Source organism: Haliotis asinina, chromosome 12, assembly GCF_037392515.1.
Source record: "Haliotis asinina isolate JCU_RB_2024 chromosome 12, JCU_Hal_asi_v2, whole genome shotgun sequence".
NCBI classification, from domain to species: Eukaryota; Metazoa; Mollusca; class Gastropoda; order Lepetellida; family Haliotidae; genus Haliotis; species Haliotis asinina.
In genome coordinates this window covers 25,036,617-25,054,154 of record NC_090291.1, presented here as the reverse complement: position 1 = coordinate 25,054,154, position 17,538 = coordinate 25,036,617, and the positions used below count along the sequence as shown (strand labels likewise).

Sequence of the window (17,538 nt, the reverse complement as noted above, 5' to 3'; positions counted from 1 at the left end):
TTTCATATGAGCTGGTTTTAAAACCTGTAGCTCCGATTCACCTTTTCGCCGATTTGCAAACCATGATGTATCGACTATTACCTTTCCACGGGATTACCCTTCCTGGGGTGCCAAAGTTGACTTTCAGGAAACTGTGTTTTGATCTACTAGCACTCCGCCAGGAACCTTCCTCTTTCATTTGAGCTGGTTTTAAAACCTGTAGCTCCGATTCAGTGTTTGGCGTATTTGCAAACCATGATGTATCCACTATTACCCTTTTATGGGATTACCCTTCCTGGGGTGCCAAAGTTGACTCTCAGGAAACTGTGTTTTGACCCTCTAGCACTTCGTCAGGAACCTTCCTCTTTCATTTGAGCTGGTTTTAAAACCTGCAGCTCCGATTCACTGTTTGGCGTATTTGCTAACCATGATGTATCGACTATTACCTTTCCACGGGATTACACTTCCTGGGGTGCCAAAGTTGACTTTTACAAAACTGTGTTTTGATCTACTAGCACTCCGTCAGGAACCTTCCTCTTTCATTTGAGCTGGTTTTAAAACCTGTAGCTCCGATTCACCGTTTGGCCTATTTGCAAACCACGATGTATCCACTGTTACCCTTTCACGGGATTACCCTCCCTGGGGTGCCAAAGTTGAGTTTCAGGAAACTGTGCTGTGACCCTCTAGCACTCCGTCAGGAACCTTCCTCTTTCATTTGAGCTGGTTTTAAAACCTGTAGCTTCGATTCACCTTTTCGCCGATTTGCAAACCATGATGTATCGACTATTACCTTTCCACGGGATTACCCTCCCTGGGGTGCCAAAGTTGACTTTCACAAAACTGTGTTTTGATCTACTAGCACTCCGTCAGGAACCTTCCTCTTTCATTTGAGCTGGTTTTAAAACCTGTAGCTCCCAGTCACCTTTTTGCCTGTTTGCAAACTATGATGTATCCACTATTACCCTTTTATGGGATTACCCTTCCTGGGGTGCCAAAGTTGACTCTCAGGAAACTGTGTTTTGACCCTCTAGCACTTCGTCAGGAACCTTCCTCTTTCATTTGAGCTGGTTCTAAAACCTGCAGCTCCGATTCACCTTTTGGCGTATTTGCAAACCATGATGTATCGACTATTACCCTTTCACGGGATTACCCTTTCTGGGGTGCCAAAGTTGACTTTCACAAAACTGTGTTTTGATCTACTAGCACTCCGTCAGGATCCTTCCTCTTTCATTTGAGCTGGTTTTAAAACCTGCAGCTCCGATTCACCTTTTGGCGTATTTGCAAACCATGATGTATCGACTATTACCCTTTCACGGGATTACCCTTTCTGGGGTGCCAAAGTTGACTTTCAGGAAACTGTGTTTTGACCCCCTAGCACTCCATCAGGAACCTTCCTCTTTCATTTGAGCTGGTTTAAAAACCTGTAGCTCCTATTCACCTTTTTGCCGATTTGCAAACCATGATGTATCGACTATTACCTTTCCACGGGATTACCCTGCCTGGGGTGCCAAAGTTGACTTTCACAAAACTGTGTTTTGATCTACTAGCACTCCGTCAGGAACCTTCCTCTATCATATGAGCTGGTTTTAAAACCTGTAGCTCCGATTCACCGTTTGGAAAATTTGCAAACCATGATGTATCCACTATTACCCTTTCACGGGATTACTCTCCCTGGGGTGCCAAAGTTGACTTTCACAAAACTGTGTTTTGATCTACTAGCACTCTGTCAGGAACCTTCCTCTTTCATTTGAGCTGGTTTTAAAACCTGTAGCTCCGATTCACTGTTTGGGGTATATGGAAACCATGATGTATCCACTATTACCCTTTTATGGGACTACCCTCCCTGGGGTGCCAAAGTTGACTTTCACAAAACTGTGTTTTGATCAACTAGCACTCCATCAGGAACCTTCCTCTTTCATTTGAGCTGATTTTAAAACCTGTAGCTCCCAGTCACCTTTTTGCCTGTTTGCAAACTATGATGTATCCACTATTACCCTTTCCACGGGATTACCCTCCCTGGGGTGCCAAAGTTGACTTTCACAAAACTGTGTTTTGATCTACTAGCACTCCGTCAGGATCCTTCCTCTTTCATTTGAGCTGGTTTTAAAACCTGTAGCTCCGATTCACTGTTTGGCGTATTTGCAAAGTATGATGTATCTACTAGTACCCTTTTATGGGATTACCCTTCCTGGGGTGACAAAGTTGACTTTCAGAAAACTGTGTTTTGACCCTCTAGCACTTCGTCAGGAACCTTCCTCTTTCATTTGAGCTGGTTTTAAAACCTGTAGCTCCCAGTCACCTTTTTGCCTGTTTGCAAACTATTATGTATCCACTACTACCCTTTCACGGGATTACCCTTCCTGGGGTGCCAAAGTTGACTTTCACAAAACTGTGTTTTGAACCTCTAGCACTTCTTCAGGAACCTTCCTCTTTCATTTGAGCTGGTTTTAAAACCTGCAGCTCCGATTCACCTTTTGGCGTATTTGCAAATCATGATGTATCGAGTATAACTCTTTTATGGGATTACCCTTCCCGGGGTGCTAAAGTTGACTCTCAGGAAACTGTGTTTTGACCCTCTAGCACTTCGTCAGGAACCTTCCTCTTTCATTTGAGCTGGTTTTAAAACCTGCAGCTCCGATTCACCTTTTGGCGTATTTGCAAACCATGATGTATCGACTAGTACCTTTCCACGGGATTACCCTCCATGGGTTGCCAAAGTTGACTTTCACAAAACTGTGTTTTGATCTACTAGCACTCCGTCAGGAACCTTCCTCTTTCATTTGAGCTGCTTTTAAAACCTCTAGCTCCCAGTCACCTTTTTGCCTGTTTGCAAACTATGATGTATCCACTATTACCCTTTTATGGGATTACCCTTCCTGGGGTGCCAAAGTTGACTTTCACAAAACTGTGTTGTGACCCTCTAGGACTTCGTCAGGAACCTTCCTCTTTCATTTGAGCTGGTTTTAAAACCTGCAGCTCCGATTCACCTTTTGGCGTATTTGCAAATCATGATGTATCAACTATTACCCTTTCACGGGATTACCCTTTCTGGGGTGCCAAAGTTGACTTTCACAAAACTGTGTTTTGATCTACTAGCACTCCGTCAGGAACCTTCCTCTATCATATGAGCTGGTTTTAAAACCTGTAGCTCCGATTCACCGTTTGGCCTATTTGCAAACCATGATGTATCCACTATTACTCTGTCACGGGATTACCCTCCCTGGGGTGCTAAAGTTGACTTTCAGGAAACTGTGTTGTGACCCTCTAGCACTCCATCAGGAACCTTCCTCTTTCATTTGAGCTGGTTTTAAAACCTGTAGCTTCGATTCACCTTTTCGCCGATTTGCAAACCATGATGTATCGACTATTACCCTTTCCACGGGATTACCCTCCCTGGGGTGTAAAAGTTGACTTTCACAAAACTGTGTTTTGATCCTCTAGCACTCCGTCAGGATCCTTCCTCTTTCATTTGAGCTGGTTTTAAAACCTGCAGCTCCGATTCACCTTTTGGCGTATTTGCAAACCATGATGTATCGACTATTACCTTTCCACGGGATTACCCTCCATGGGGTGCCAAAGTTGACTTTCACAAAACTGTGTTTTGATGTACTAGCACTCCGTCAGGAACCTTCCTCTTTCATTTGAGCTGGTTTCAAAACCTCTAGCTCCCAGTCACCTTTTTGCCTGTTTGCAAACTATGATGTATCCACTATTACCCTTTTATGGGATTACCCTTCCTGGTGTGCCAAAGTTGACTCTCAGGAAACTGTGTTTTGACCCTCCAGCACTTCGTCAGGAACCTTCCTCTTTCATTTGAGCTGGTTTTAAAACCTGCAGCTCCGATTCACCTTTTGGCGTATTTGCAAACCATGATGTATCCACTACTACCCTTTCACGGGATTACCCTTTCTGGGGTGCCAAAGTTGTCTTTCAGGAAACTGTCTTTTGACCCTCTAGCACTCCATGAGGAACCTTCCTCTTTCATTTGAGCTGGTTTAAAAACCTGTAGCTCCGATTCACCTTTTTGCCGATTTGCAAACAATGATGTATCGACTATTACCTTTCCACGGGATTACCCTCCCTGGGGTGCCAAAGATGACTTTCACAAAACTGTGTTTTGATCTACTAGCACTCCGTCAGGAACCTTCCTCTATCATATGAGCTGGTTTTAAAACCTGTAGCTCCGATTCACCGTTTGGCCTATTTGCAAACCATGATGTATCGACTATTTCCCTTTCCACGGGATTACCCTCCCTGGGGTGCCAAAGTTGACTTTTACAAAACTGTGTTTTGATCTACTAGCACTCCGTCAGGAACCTTCCTCTTTCATTTGAGCTGGTTTTAAAACCTGTAGCTCCCAGTCACCTTTTTGCCTGTTTGCAAACTATGATGTATCCACTATTACCCTTTTATGGGATTACCCTTCCTGGGGTGCCAAAGTTGACTCTCAGAAAACTGTGTTTTGACCCTCTAGCACTCCATCAGGAACCTTCCTCTTTCATTTGAGCTGGTTTAAAAACCTGTAGCTCCGATTCACCTTTTTGCCGATTTGCAAACCATGATGTATCGACTATTACCTTTCCACGGGATTACCCTCCCTGGGGTGCCAAAGTTGACTTTCACAAAACTGTGTTTTGATCTACTAGCACTCCGTCAGGAACCTTTGTCTTTCATTTGAGCTGGTTTTAAAACCTGCAGCTCCGATTCACCTTTTGGCGTATTTGCAAACCATGATGTATCCACTACTACCCTTTCACGGGATTACCCTTTCTGGGGTGCCAAAGTTGACTTTCAGGAAACTGTCTTTTGACCCTCTAGCACTCCATGAGGAACCTTCCTCTTTCATTTGAGCTGGTTTAAAAACCTGTAGCTCCGATTCACCTTTTTGCCGATTTGCAAACAATGATGTATCGACTATTACCTTTCCACGGGATTACCCTCCCTGGGGTGCCAAAGATGACTTTCACAAAACTGTGTTTTGATCTACTAGCACTCCGTCAGGAACCTTCCTCTATCATTTGAGCTGGTTTTAAAACCTGTAGCTCCGATTCACCGTTTGGCCTATTTGCAAACCATGATGTATCGACTATTTCCCTTTCCACGGGATTACCCTCCCTGGGGTGCCAAAGATGACTTTCACAAAACTGTGTTTTGATCTACTAGCACTCCGTCAGGAACCTTCGTCTTTCATTTGAGCTGGTTTTAAAACCTGCAGCTCCGATTCACCTTTTGGCGTATTTGCAAACCATGATGTATCGACTATTACCCTTTCACGGGATTACCCTTTCTGGGGTGCCAAAGTTGACTTTCAGGAAACTGTGTTTTGACCCTCTAGCACTCCATCAGGAACCTTCCTCTTTCATTTGAGCTGGTTTAAAAACCTGTAGCTCCTATTCACCTTTTTGCCGATTTGCAAACCATGATGTATCGACTATTACCTTTCCACGGGATTACCCTCCCTGGGGTGCCAAAGTTGACTTTCAGAAAACTGTGTTTTGATCTACTAGCACTCCGTCAGGAACCTTCCTCTATCATATGAGATGGTTTTAAAACCTGTAGCTCCCAGTCACCTTTTTGCCTGTTTGCAAACTATGATGTATCCACTATTACCCTTTCCACGGGATTACCCTCCCTGGGGTGCCAAAGTTGACTTTCACAAAACTGTGTTTTGATCTACTAGCACTCCGTCAGGATCCTTCCTCTTTCATTTGAGCTGGTTTTAAAACCTGTAGCTCCGATTCACTGTTTGGCGTATTTGCAAAGTATGATGTATCTACTAGTACCCTTTTATGGGATTACCCTTCCTGGGGTGACAAAGTTGACTTTCAGAAAACTGTGTTTTGACCCTCTAGCACTTCGTCAGGAACCTTCCTCTTTCATTTGAGCTGGTTTTAAAACCTGTAGCTCCCAGTCACCTTTTTGCCTGTTTGCAAACTATGATGTATCCACTACTACCCTTTCACGGGATTACCCTTCCTGGGGTGCCAAAGTTGACTTTCACAGAACTGTGTTTTGAACCTCTAGCACTTCTTCAGGAACCTTCCTCTTTCATTTGAGCTGGTTTTAAAACCTGCAGCTCCGATTCACCTTTTGGCGTATTTGCAAATCATGATGTATCGAGTATAACTCTTTTATGGGATTACCCTTCCCGGGGTGCTAAAGTTGACTCTCAGGAAACTGTGTTTTGACCCTCTAGCACTTCGTCAGGAACCTTCCTCTATCATTTCAGGTGGTTTTAAAACCTGCAGCTCCGATTCACCTTTTTGCGTATTTGCAAACCATGATGTATCGACTACTACCTTTCCACGGGATTACCCTCCATGGGGTGCCAAAGTTGACTTTCACAAAACTGTGTTTTGATCTACTAGCACTCCGTCAGGAACCTTCCTCTTTCATTTGAGCTGCTTTTAAAACCTCTAGCTCCCAGTCACCTTTTTGCCTGTTTGCAAACTATGATGTATCCACTATTACCCTTTTATGGGATTACCCTTCCTGGGGTGCCAAAGTTGACTTTCACAAAACTGTGTTTTGACCCTCTAGCACTTCGTCAGGAACCTTCCTCTTTCATTTGAGCTGGTTTTAAAACCTGCAGCTCCGATTCACCTTTTGGCGTATTTGCAAACCATGATGTATCCACTATTACCTTTCCACGGGATTACCCTCCATGGGGTGCCAAAGTTGACTTTCACAAAACTGTGTTTTGATCTACTAGCACTCCGTCAGGATCCTTCCTCTTTCATTTGAGCTGGTTTTAAAACCTGTTGCTCCGATTCACTGTTTGGCGTATTTCCAAACCATGATGTATCCACTATTACCCTTTTATGGTATTACCCTTCCTGGGGTGCCAAAGTTGAATCTCAGGAAACTGTGTTTTGACCCTCTAGCACTTCGTCAGGATCCTTCCTCTTTCATTTGAGCTGGTTTTAAAACCTGCAGCTCCGATTCACCTTTTGGCGTATTTGCAAACCATGATGTATCGACTATTACCTTTCCACGGGATTACCCTCCATGGGGTGCCAAAGTTGACTTTCACAAAACTGTGTTTTGATCTACTAGCACTCCGTCAGGATCCTTCCTCTTTCATTTGAGCTGGTTTTAAAACCTGTAGCTCCGATTCAGTGTTTGGCGTATTTGCAAACTATGATGTATCCACTATAACCCTTTTATGGGATTACCCTTCCTGGGGTGCCAAAGTTGAATCTCAGGAAACTGTGTTTTGACCCTCTAGCACTTCGTCAGGAACCTTCCTCTTTCATTTGAGCTGGTTTTAAAACCTGCAGCTCCGATTCACCTTTTGGCCTATTTGCAAACCATGATGTATCGACTACTACCTTTCCACGGGATTACCCTCCATGGGGTGCCAAAGTTGACTTTCAAAAAACTGTGTTTTGATCTACTAGCACTCCGTCAGGATCCTTCCTCTTTCATTTGAGCTGGTTTTAAAACCTGTTGCTCCGATTCACTGTTTGGCGTATTTGCAAACCATGATGTATCCACTATTACCCTTTTATGGGATTACCCTTCCTGGGGTGCCAAAGTTGAATCTCAGGAAACTGTGTTTTGACCCTCTAGCACTTCGTCAGGAACCTTCCTCTTTCATTTGAGCTGGTTTTAAAACCTGCAGCTCCGATTCACCTTTTGGCGTATTTGCAAACCATGATGTATCGACTATTACCTTTCCACCGGATTACCCTCCATGGGGTGCCAAAGTTGACTTTCACAAAACTGTGTTTTGATCTACTAGCACTCCGTCAGGATCCTTCCTCTTTCATTTGAGCTGGTTTTAAAACCTGCAGCTCCGATTCAGTGTTTGGCGTATTTGCAAACCATGATGTATCGACTATTACCCTTTTATGGGATTACCCTTCCTGGGGTGCCAAAGTTGAATCTCAGGAAACTGTGTTTTGACCCTCTAGCACTTCGTCAGGAACCTTCCTCTTTCATTTGAGCTGGTTTTAAAACCTGCAGCTCCGATTCACCTTTTGGCGTATTTGCAAACCATGATGTATCGACTATTACCTTTCCACGGGATTACCCTCCCTGGGGTGCCAAAGTTGACTTTCACAAAACTGTGTTTTGATCTACTAGCACTCCGTCAGGATCCTTCCTCTTTCATTTGAGCTGGTTTTAAAACCTGTAGCTCCGATTCAGTGTTTGGCCTATTTGCAAACTATGATGTATCCACTATAACCCTTTTATGGGATTACCCTTCCTGGGGTGCCAAAGTTGAATCTCAGGAAACTGTGTTTTGACCCTCTAGCACTTCGTCAGGAACCTTCCTCTTTCATTTGAGCTGGTTTTAAAACCTGCAGCTCCGATTCACCTTTTGGCCTATTTGCAAACCATGATGTATCGACTACTACCTTTCCACGGGATTACCCTCCATGGGGTGCCAAAGTTGACTTTCACAAAACTGTGTTTTGATCTACTAGCACTCCGTTAGGATCCTTCCTCTTTCATTTGAGCTGGTTTTAAAACCTGTTGCTCCGATTCACTGTTTGGCGTATTTCCAAACCATGATGTATCCACTATTACCCTTTTATGGTATTACCCTTCCTGGGGTGCCAAAGTTGAATCTCAGGAAACTGTGTTTTGACCCTCTAGCACTTCGTCAGGATCCTTCCTCTTTCATTTGAGGTGGTTTTAAAACCTGCAGCTCCGATTCACCTTTTGGCGTATTTGCAAACCATGATGTATCGACTATTACCTTTCCACGGGATTACCCTCCATGGGGTGCCAAAGTTGACTTTCACAAAACTGTGTTTTGATCTACTAGCACTCCGTCAGGATCCTTCCTCTTTCATTTGAGCTGGTTTTAAAACCTGTAGCTCCGATTCAGTGTTTGGCCTATTTGCAAACTATGATGTATCCACTATTACCCTTTTATGGGATTACCCTTCCTGGGGTGCCAAAGTTGAATCTCAGGAAACTGTGTTTTGACCCTCTAGCACTTCGTCAGGAACCTTCCTCTTTCATTTGAGCTGGTTTTAAAACCTGCAGCTCCGATTCACCTTTTGGCCTATTTGCAAACCATGATGTATCGACTACTACCTTTCCACGGGATTACCCTCCATTGGGTGCCAAAGTTGACTTTCACAAAACTGTGTTTTGATCTACTAGCACTCCGTCAGGATCCTTCCTCTTTCATTTGAGCTGGTTTTAAAACCTGTAGCTCCGATTCAGTGTTTGGCGTATTTGCAAACTATGATGTATCCACTATAACCCTTTTATGGGATTACCCTTCCTGGGGTGCCAAAGTTGAATCTCAGGAAACTGTGTTTTGACCCTCTAGCACTTCGTCAGGAACCTTCCTCTTTCATTTGAGCTGGTTTTAAAACCTGCAGCTCCGATTCACCTTTTGGCCTATTTGCAAACCATGATGTATCGACTACTACCTTTCCACGGGATTACCCTCCATGGGGTGCCAAAGTTGACTTTCAAAAAACTGTGTTTTGATCTACTAGCACTCCGTCAGGATCCTTCCTCTTTCATTTGAGCTGGTTTCAAAACCTGTAGCTCCGATTCACTGTTTGGCGTATTTGCAAACCATGATGTATCCACTATTACCCTTTTATGGGATTACCCTTCCTGGGGTGCCAAAGTTGAATCTCAGGAAACTGTGTTTTGACCCTCTAGCACTTCGTCAGGAACCTTCCTCTTTCATTTGAGCTGGTTTTAAAACCTGCAGCTCCGATTCACCTTTTGGCGTATTTGCAAACCATGATGTATCGACTATTACCTTTCCACCGGATTACCCTCCATGGGGTGCCAAAGTTGACTTTCACAAAACTGTGTTTTGATCTACTAGCACTCCGTCAGGATCCTTCCTCTTTCATTTGAGCTGGTTTTAAAACCTGCAGCTCCGATTCAGTGTTTGGCGTATTTGCAAACCATGATGTATCGACTATTACCCTTTTATGGGATTACCCTTCCTGGGGTGCCAAAGTTGAATCTCAGGAAACTGTGTTTTGACCCTCTAGCACTTCGTCAGGAACCTTCCTCTTTCATTTGAGCTGGTTTTAAAACCTGCAGCTCCGATTCACCTTTTGGCGTATTTGCAAACCATGATGTATCGACTATTACCTTTCCACGGGATTACCCTCCCTGGGGTGCCAAAGTTGACTTTCACAAAACTGTGTTTTGATCTAGTAGCACTCCGTCAGGATCCTTCCTCTTTCATTTGAGCTGGTTTTAAAACCTGTAGCTCCGATTCAGTGTTTGGCCTATTTGCAAACTATGATGTATCCACTATAACCCTTTTATGGGATTACCCTTCCTGGGGTGCCAAAGTTGACTTTCACAAAACTGTGTTTTGACCCTCTAGCACTTCGTCAGGAACCTTCCTCTTTCATTTGAGCTGGTTTTAAAACCTGCAGCTCCGATTCACCTTTTGGCGTATTTGCAAACCATGATGTATCCACTATTACCTTTCCACGGGATTACCCTCCATGGGGTGCCAAAGTTGACTTTCACAAAACTGTGTTTTGATCTACTAGCACTCCGTCAGGATCCTTCCTCTTTCATTTGAGCTGGTTTTAAAACCTGTTGCTCCGATTCACTGTTTGGCGTATTTCCAAACCATGATGTATCCACTATTACCCTTTTATGGTATTACCCTTCCTGGGGTGCCAAAGTTGAATCTCAGGAAACTGTGTTTTGACCCTCTAGCACTTCGTCAGGATCCTTCCTCTTTCATTTGAGCTGGTTTTAAAACCTGCAGCTCCGATTCACCTTTTGGCGTATTTGCAAACCATGATGTATCGACTATTACCTTTCCACGGGATTACCCTCCATGGGGTGCCAAAGTTGACTTTCACAAAACTGTGTTTTGATCTACTAGCACTCCGTCAGGATCCTTCCTCTTTCATTTGAGCTGGTTTTAAAACCTGTAGCTCCGATTCAGTGTTTGGCGTATTTGCAAACTATGATGTATCCACTATAACCCTTTTATGGGATTACCCTTCCTGGGGTGCCAAAGTTGAATCTCAGGAAACTGTGTTTTGACCCTCTAGCACTTCGTCAGGAACCTTCCTCTTTCATTTGAGCTGGTTTTAAAACCTGCAGCTCCGATTCACCTTTTGGCCTATTTGCAAACCATGATGTATCGACTACTACCTTTCCACGGGATTACCCTCCATGGGGTGCCAAAGTTGACTTTCAAAAAACTGTGTTTTGATCTACTAGCACTCCGTCAGGATCCTTCCTCTTTCATTTGAGCTGGTTTTAAAACCTGTTGCTCCGATTCACTGTTTGGCGTATTTGCAAACCATGATGTATCCACTATTACCCTTTTATGGGATTACCCTTCCTGGGGTGCCAAAGTTGAATCTCAGGAAACTGTGTTTTGACCCTCTAGCACTTCGTCAGGAACCTTCCTCTTTCATTTGAGCTGGTTTTAAAACCTGCAGCTCCGATTCACCTTTTGGCGTATTTGCAAACCATGATGTATCGACTATTACCTTTCCACCGGATTACCCTCCATGGGGTGCCAAAGTTGACTTTCACAAAACTGTGTTTTGATCTACTAGCACTCCGTCAGGATCCTTCCTCTTTCATTTGAGCTGGTTTTAAAACCTGCAGCTCCGATTCAGTGTTTGGCGTATTTGCAAACCATGATGTATCGACTATTACCCTTTTATGGGATTACCCTTCCTGGGGTGCCAAAGTTGAATCTCAGGAAACTGTGTTTTGACCCTCTAGCACTTCGTCAGGAACCTTCCTCTTTCATTTGAGCTGGTTTTAAAACCTGCAGCTCCGATTCACCTTTTGGCGTATTTGCAAACCATGATGTATCGACTATTACCTTTCCACGGGATTACCCTCCATGGGGTGCCAAAGTTGACTTTCACAAAACTGTGTTTTGATCTACTAGCACTCCGTCAGGATCCTTCCTCTTTCATTTGAGCTGGTTTTAAAACCTGTAGCTCCGATTCAGTGTTTGGCCTATTTGCAAACTATGATGTATCCACTATAACCCTTTTATGGGATTACCCTTCCTGGGGTGCCAAAGTTGAATCTCAGGAAACTGTGTTTTGACCCTCTAGCACTTCGTCAGGAACCTTCCTCTTTCATTTGAGCTGGTTTTAAAACCTGCAGCTCCGATTCACCTTTTGGCCTATTTGCAAACCATGATGTATCGACTACTACCTTTCCACGGGATTACCCTCCATGGGGTGCCAAAGTTGACTTTCACAAAACTGTGTTTTGATCTACTAGCACTCCGTTAGGATCCTTCCTCTTTCATTTGAGCTGGTTTTAAAACCTGTTGCTCCGATTCACTGTTTGGCGTATTTCCAAACCATGATGTATCCACTATTACCCTTTTATGGTATTACCCTTCCTGGGGTGCCAAAGTTGAATCTCAGGAAACTGTGTTTTGACCCTCTAGCACTTCGTCAGGATCCTTCCTCTTTCATTTGAGGTGGTTTTAAAACCTGCAGCTCCGATTCACCTTTTGGCGTATTTGCAAACCATGATGTATCGACTATTACCTTTCCACGGGATTACCCTCCATGGGGTGCCAAAGTTGACTTTCACAAAACTGTGTTTTGATCTACTAGCACTCCGTCAGGATCCTTCCTCTTTCATTTGAGCTGGTTTTAAAACCTGTAGCTCCGATTCAGTGTTTGGCCTATTTGCAAACTATGATGTATCCACTATTACCCTTTTATGGGATTACCCTTCCTGGGGTGCCAAAGTTGAATCTCAGGAAACTGTGTTTTGACCCTCTAGCACTTCGTCAGGAACCTTCCTCTTTCATTTGAGCTGGTTTTAAAACCTGCAGCTCCGATTCACCTTTTGGCCTATTTGCAAACCATGATGTATCGACTACTACCTTTCCACGGGATTACCCTCCATTGGGTGCCAAAGTTGACTTTCACAAAACTGTGTTTTGATCTACTAGCACTCCGTCAGGATCCTTCCTCTTTCATTTGAGCTGGTTTTAAAACCTGTAGCTCCGATTCAGTGTTTGGCGTATTTGCAAACTATGATGTATCCACTATAACCCTTTTATGGGATTACCCTTCCTGGGGTGCCAAAGTTGAATCTCAGGAAACTGTGTTTTGACCCTCTAGCACTTCGTCAGGAACCTTCCTCTTTCATTTGAGCTGGTTTTAAAACCTGCAGCTCCGATTCACCTTTTGGCCTATTTGCAAACCATGATGTATCGACTACTACCTTTCCACGGGATTACCCTCCATGGGGTGCCAAAGTTGACTTTCAAAAAACTGTGTTTTGATCTACTAGCACTCCGTCAGGATCCTTCCTCTTTCATTTGAGCTGGTTTTAAAACCTGTAGCTCCGATTCACTGTTTGGCGTATTTGCAAACCATGATGTATCCACTATTACCCTTTTATGGGATTACCCTTCCTGGGGTGCCAAAGTTGAATCTCAGGAAACTGTGTTTTGACCCTCTAGCACTTCGTCAGGAACCTTCCTCTTTCATTTGAGCTGGTTTTAAAACCTGCAGCTCCGATTCACCTTTTGGCGTATTTGCAAACCATGATGTATCGACTATTACCTTTCCACCGGATTACCCTCCATGGGGTGCCAAAGTTGACTTTCACAAAACTGTGTTTTGATCTACTAGCACTCCGTCAGGATCCTTCCTCTTTCATTTGAGCTGGTTTTAAAACCTGCAGCTCCGATTCAGTGTTTGGCGTATTTGCAAACCATGATGTATCGACTATTACCCTTTTATGGGATTACCCTTCCTGGGGTGCCAAAGTTGAATCTCAGGAAACTGTGTTTTGACCCTCTAGCACTTCGTCAGGAACCTTCCTCTTTCATTTGAGCTGGTTTTAAAACCTGCAGCTCCGATTCACCTTTTGGCGTATTTGCAAACCATGATGTATCGACTATTACCTTTCCACGGGATTACCCTCCCTGGGGTGCCAAAGTTGACTTTCACAAAACTGTGTTTTGATCTAGTAGCACTCCGTCAGGATCCTTCCTCTTTCATTTGAGCTGGTTTTAAAACCTGTAGCTCCGATTCAGTGTTTGGCCTATTTGCAAACTATGATGTATCCACTATAACCCTTTTATGGGATTACCCTTCCTGGGGTGCCAAAGTTGAATCTCAGGAAACTGTGTTTTGACCCTCTAGCACTTCGTCAGGAACCTTCCTCTTTCATTTGAGCTGGTTTTAAAACCTGCAGCTCCGATTCACCTTTTGGCCTATTTGCAAACCATGATGTATCGACTACTACCTTTCCACGGGATTACCCTCCATTGGGTGCCAAAGTTGACTTTCACAAAACTGTGTTTTGATCTACTAGCACTCCGTTAGGATCCTTCCTCTTTCATTTGAGCTGGTTTTAAAACCTGTTGCTCCGATTCACTGTTTGGCGTATTTCCAAACCATGATGTATCCACTATTACCCTTTTATGGTATTACCCTTCCTGGGGTGCCAAAGTTGAATCTCAGGAAACTGTGTTTTGACCCTCTAGCACTTCGTCAGGATCCTTCCTCTTTCATTTGAGGTGGTTTTAAAACCTGCAGCTCCGATTCACCTTTTGGCGTATTTGCAAACCATGATGTATCGACTATTACCTTTCCACGGGATTACCCTCCATGGGGTGCCAAAGTTGACTTTCACAAAACTGTGTTTTGATCTACTAGCACTCCGTCAGGATCCTTCCTCTTTCATTTGAGCTGGTTTTAAAACCTGTAGCTCCGATTCAGTGTTTGGCCTATTTGCAAACTATGATGTATCCACTATTACCCTTTTATGGGATTACCCTTCCTGGGGTGCCAAAGTTGAATCTCAGGAAACTGTGTTTTGACCCTCTAGCACTTCGTCAGGAACCTTCCTCTTTCATTTGAGCTGGTTTTAAAACCTGCAGCTCCGATTCACCTTTTGGCCTATTTGCAAACCATGATGTATCGACTACTACCTTTCCACGGGATTACCCTCCATTGGGTGCCAAAGTTGACTTTCACAAAACTGTGTTTTGATCTACTAGCACTCCGTCAGGATCCTTCCTCTTTCATTTGAGCTGGTTTTAAAACCTGCAGCTCCGATTCAGTGTTTGACGTATTTGCAAACCATGATGTATCGACTATTACCCTTTTATGGGATTACCCTTCCTGGGGTGCCAAAGTTGAATCTCAGGAAACTGTGTTTTGACCCTCTAGCACTTCGTCAGGAACCTTCCTCTTTCATTTGAGTTGGTTTTAAAACCTGCAGCTCCGATTCACCGTTTGGCGTATTTGCAAACCATGATGTATCGACTATTACCCTTTCACGGGATTACCCTTTCTGGTTTGCCAAAGTTGACTTTCAGGAAACTGTGTTTTGACCCTCTAGCACTCCGTCAGGATCCTTTCTCTTTCATTTGAGCTGGTTTAAAAACCTGTTGCTCCGATTCACCTTTTTGCCGATTTGCAAACCATGATGTATCGACTATTACCTTTCCACGGGATTACCCTCCCTGGGGTGCCAAAGTTGACTTTCACAAAACTGTGTTTTGATCTACTAGCACTCCGTCAGAAACCTTTCTCTATCACATGAGCTGGTTTTAAAACCTGTAGCTCCGATTCACCGTTTGGCCTATTTGCAAACCATGATGTATCCACTATTACTCTTTCACGGGACCACCCTCCCTGGGGTGCTAAAGTTGACTTTCAGGAAACTGTGTTGTGACCCTCTAGCACTCCATCAGGAACCTTCCTCTTTCATTTGAGCTGGTTTAAAAACTTGTAGCTCCCAGTCACCTTTTTGCCTGTTTGCAAACCATGATGTATCGATTATTACCTTTCCACGGGATTACCCTCCCTGGGGTGCCAAAGTTGACTTTCACAAAACTGTGTTTTGATCTACTAGCACTCCGTCAGGAACCTTCCTCTATCATATGAGCTGGTTTTAAAACCTGTAGCTTCGATTCACCGTTTGGCCTATTTGCAAACCATGATGTATCGACTATTACCCTTTCCACGGGATTACCCTCCCTGGGGTGCCAAAGTTAACTTTCACAAAACTGTGTTTTGATCTACTAGCACTCCGTCAGGAACCTTCCTCTTTTATTTGAGGTGGTTTTAAAACCTGTAGCTCCCAGTCACCTTTTTGCCTGTTTGCAAACTATGATGTATCCACTATTACCCTTTCACGGGATTACCCTCCCTGGGGTGCCAAAGTTGACTTTCAGGAAACTGTGTTGTGATCCTCTAGCACTCCATCAGGAACCTTCCTCTTTCATTTGATCTGGTTTTAAAACCTGCAGCTCCGATTCACCTTTTGGCGTATTTGCAAACCATGATGTATTGACTATTACCTTTCCACGGGATTACCCTCCCTGGGGTGCCAAAGTTGACTTTCACAAAACTGTGTTTTGATCTACTAGCACTCCGTCAGGATCCTTCCTCTTTCATTTGAGCTGGTTTTAAAACCTGTAGCTCCGATTCTCTGTTTAGCGTATTTGCAAACCATGATGTATCCACTATTACCCTTTTATGGGACTACCCTTTCTGGGGTGCCAAAGTTGACTCTGAGGAAACTGTGTTTTGACCCTCTAGCACTTCGTCAGGAACCTTCCTCTTTCATTTGAGCTGGTTTAAAAACCTGTAGCTCCGATTCACCTTTTTGCCGATTTGCAAACCATGATGTATTGACTATTACCTTTCCACGGGATTACCCTCCCTGGGGTGCCAAAGTTGACTTTCACAAAACTGTGTTTTGATCTACTAGTACTCCGTCAGGAACCTTCCTCTTTCATTTGAGCTGGTTTTAAAACCTGTAGCTCCCAGTCACTTTTTTGCCTGTTTGCAACCTATGATGTATCCACTATTACCCTTTTATGGGATTACCCTTCCTGGGGTGCCAAAGTTGACTCTCAGGAAACTGTGTTTTGACCCTCTAGCACTTCGTCAGGAACCTTCCTCTTTCATTTGAGCTGCTTTAAAAACCTGTAGCTCCGATTCACCTTTTTGCCGATTTGCAAACCATGATGTATTGACTATTACCTTTCCACGGGATTACCCTCCCTGGGGTGCCAAAGTTGACTTTCACAAAACTGTGTTTTGATCTACTAGCACTCCGTCAGAAACCTTTCTCTATCACATGAGCTGGTTTTAAAACCTGTAGCTCCGATTCACCGTTTGGCCTATTTGCAAACCATGATGTATCCACTATCACCTTTCCACGGGATTACCCTCCCTGGGGTGCCAAAGTTGACTTTTACAAAACTGTGTTTTGATCTACTAGCACTCCGAGAGGAACCTTCCTCTTTCATTTGAGGTGGTTTTAAAACCTGTAGCTCCCAGTCACCTTTTTGCCTGTTTGCAAACCATGATGTATCCAATGTTACCCTTTTATGGGATTACCCTTCCTGGGGTGCCAAAGTTGACTCTCAGGAAGCTGTGTTTTGACCCTCTAGCACTTCGTCAGGAACCTTCCTCTTTCATTTGAGTTGGTTTTAAAACCTGTAGCTCCGATTCCCCTTTTGGCGTATTTGCAAAGCATGATGTATCGACTATTACCCTTTCAAGGGATTACCCTTCCTGGGGTGCCAAAGTAGACTTTCAGGAAACTGTGTTTTGACCCTCTAGCACTCCATTA

General features: G+C 43.9%; 1 protein-coding gene across 1 annotated transcript in view; it reads left to right on the top strand.

Annotated features, from left to right (window-relative positions):
• The window catches only part of LOC137257437 (putative testis-expressed protein 13C), a 142,705-nt gene that overhangs the window by 49,992 nt on the left and 75,175 nt on the right, over window positions 1–17,538 (top strand). The gene's annotated exons all lie outside the window — the stretch shown is intronic.